Genomic DNA, 3,415 nt, shown 5'->3' on the forward strand with positions numbered 1-3,415 from the left:
AATGCATTACCTTGCATTTGTCAGGATCGAACTCTGCCATTTCTGTGCCCAACTCTCCAATTTATCTATATTCTGCTGTATGCTCTGGCAGTCCCCTTCACTATCTGCAACTCCACTTAGTGTCATCTGCAAACTTGGTAAACAGACCATCTACATTTTCCTCCAAATCATTTATATATATTACAAACAACAGTGGTCCCAGCACTGATCCCTGTGGAACACCACTAGTTACAGATTTCCATTCTGAAAAACTCCCTTCCACTATTACTCTCTGTCTCCTGTTGTCAAGCCAGTTCTCTACCATCTAGCTTGTACACCCCAAACCCCATGCGACTTTACCTTGACGTGACGAACCTTGTCAAACACCTTACTGAAGTCCATGTAGATGACATCCACAGCCTATCCCTCATCAATTAATTTTGTCAGCGCCTCAAAAAACTCTATCAAGTTGGTAAGACATGACCGCACAAAACCATGTTGCCTTTCACTAACAAGTCCATTCGCTTCCAAATGACAGTAAGTCCTGTCCCTCAGTATCTTCTCTAACAGCTTCCCCACCATTGACATCAGGCTCACCGGTTTATAATTACCGGGATTATCCCTGCTTCCCTTCTTAAACAAAGCGACAACATTGACTAATCTTCTGTCCTCTGGAACCTCACATGTAGTCAAAGATGAAGCAAAGATATAGATTAAGGCCCCAGCTATTTCCTCTCTTGCCTCCAACAGTAGCCTGGGATATATCCCATCCGGCCCAGGGGACTTGCCTACCTTAATACGTTTTAAGATATCCAACACTTTCTCCTTCATTATGCTGACATGTCCTAGAGTATTCATGCACCCATCCCCAATCTCAACATCCGTCATGTCCCCCTCCCTGGTGAATACCAATGCAAAGTACTGATTAAGGATCGCACCCACTTCCTCTGACTCCACGCATAACTTCCCTCCTTTGTTTTTGAGTGGCCTATTGTTTCCCTAGCTACCCTCTTGCTCCTTATAAATGTATAAAAGGCCTTGGGATTTTCTTTGACCATGCTTGCCAATGACATTTCATGGCCTCTTTTAGCCCTCCTAACTCCCCGTTTGAGTTTGTTCCTATTTTCCCGATAGTCTTCACCCCCACAACGACCCTGCTATTTTCAAATTTTTCTGGAATCTGATTACTTACCTGTTCCTCTGTATCCTGCTGGCTGTTGGGAGGCCTATAGTACAACCCCAACTTTGCACCCTTCATTTTCATGAAGCTCTACCCATAATGCCTCACTGCAGGATACCTCCAAGATATTCTCCTTCATCACAGTTGTGATACGTATCAACCAGGAATGCAACGCCCCCACCCTTTCTGCTACCCACTCTGTCTTGTCTAAAACATCGATATTCTGAAACGTTAAGCTGCCTGTCCTGTCCCTCCTTTATCCATGTCTACATAATAGCAACAATATCATAATTCCTCACATTACGCAAAGCTGTTAATTCAACCACCTTACCTGTTTTACTTCTTTCATTGAAGTAAACAGACTCCTGACCTGCAGACCCACTGAGATCAGCGACTTCCCTCTGCCTGCTCTCCCTCTTTGCTACATATGTCTTAATCTCAAGCTCTTCCCCAGTCTCAGCACTTGCTGGCCTGCCGCTCTGGTTCTCACCCCCCTGTCATACTAGTTTAAACCCTCCCAAACCACACTAGCAAACTCCTGGCCAAAATATTTGTGTCCCTCCAGTTTGGTGCAACCTGTTCTGCTTGTATAGGTCCCACCATCCCTGGAAGACATCCTAATGATCCACATATCTGAAGCCCACCCCCCTGACACCAACTCTTTAGCCACGTGTTCAACTGTAGTATCTCTCTGTTCCTAGCCTCACTAGCACGTGGCACGGGGAGTAATCCTAAAATGACTATCCAAGAGATCCTGCTTTTTAGCTTACTACCTAACTACCTAACTCCCTGTAATGTCTTTGCAGAACCTTGCTAGTCTTCCTGCCTATGTCATTTGTTACAATGTGGACAATGACATCTGCCTGATTGCCCTCCCATTTCAGGATATCCTGTACCCGCTCAGAGACATCCATGACCCTGGCAATGGGAGGCAACACACCATCGTGGAGTCTATTTTGTAACCACAGAAGCACCTCTCTGTGCCCCTGACTATCGAATCCCCAATTAGTATTATTCTATTATGCTTTGCACCTCTCTGCTGTATAGCAGGGCCAGCCATGGTGCTACTGCTCTGGCTACTACTGCTGCTGTCACCCGATGGGGCCATCTCCCTCATCAGTATCCAAAAGCATTTGTTAGAGAGAGGCACAACCACAGGGGACACCTGCACTGACTACCTGCCCCATCTAGCGGTCACCCATCTTTCATCTTGTACCTTGGGTATGACCAGGGCTCTATAACTTCTAGCCCTAATGCTTTCCGCCATTTGGTTGCTTCTTAGTACCTCCAGCTGTGCTCAAACCGATCCATTCATTCAGTCAGCAAGTGCAGCTGGATACACTTCCTGCAGATGTAATTGTCAGGGATGTTGTCAGCATTCATGATTGACCACATGTTACAGGCGGAACACCAAACCCCACCAACTGTCATGACTAACCTTCTGTTAAATATTAAATGACTTTACTAAAATAAAAACACTTACAAGGACGTACTCATCAATTAGCTGCCTTCTTAAATCCATACTCAGAAGAGTGACCCTTGCAGGCCTGGTGTTCTCCTAAAGTACTCGCTCATCTCCCTTTTTCTTTTGGTTTGAAGAGGAAGGAGGGATGGGAACACCACAGTAATGTAATGTTTGAGGCTATTCTGTTGTTTGGCAGTGGGTCCTCTTCAATCCCTTTCCAAGCTGTGGTGACTGCAGTGATTTTTCCCAGAATGCTTTTCAGTACACCCCCTGGTGAATGTTGTTTATCTTGTTGAGTGCAATGGTCCTCCTCAATCCCCTTCCACGTTGTGGTGATTGCACTGATTTCTCCCACAATGCTTTTCAGTACCACCGTCTGGTGAATCAAACCTTGGGCGCGATTCTCCGACCCCCACGCCGGTGGGGAGAATAGCGGGCCGCGCTGGTTTTTCCCGCGACGCCTGTCCGACGCGCTCCCGCTATTCTCCCAAACGCGCAAATTTGTCGCATCGGGTTTCCTGCAAAAAAACTCGGCAAATCGCCCGATACGCCCAAAATGCCGATTATCCGGACCCCCGCTATTCTCCAGGGAGCGATGGAGAGTGATCACACCTGCTTTTAAAAGTCATCAGCCAGTCGTGCTGGCTGACGAGAGGAGCGAGGAGGTGAGCGGACCGCCGGAGTCTGGGCAAACCGGGGAAGGCATCCCCGAGAATGCAGCAACCAGTGGGAGGGGGGGGGGGGGAGGGGGGGGGGGAGAGGAGGGGGGAGAGGGGGAGAGGGAGTGGGGA

Source organism: Scyliorhinus canicula, chromosome 7 (genome assembly GCF_902713615.1).
Source record: "Scyliorhinus canicula chromosome 7, sScyCan1.1, whole genome shotgun sequence".
NCBI classification, from domain to species: Eukaryota; Metazoa; Chordata; class Chondrichthyes; order Carcharhiniformes; family Scyliorhinidae; genus Scyliorhinus; species Scyliorhinus canicula.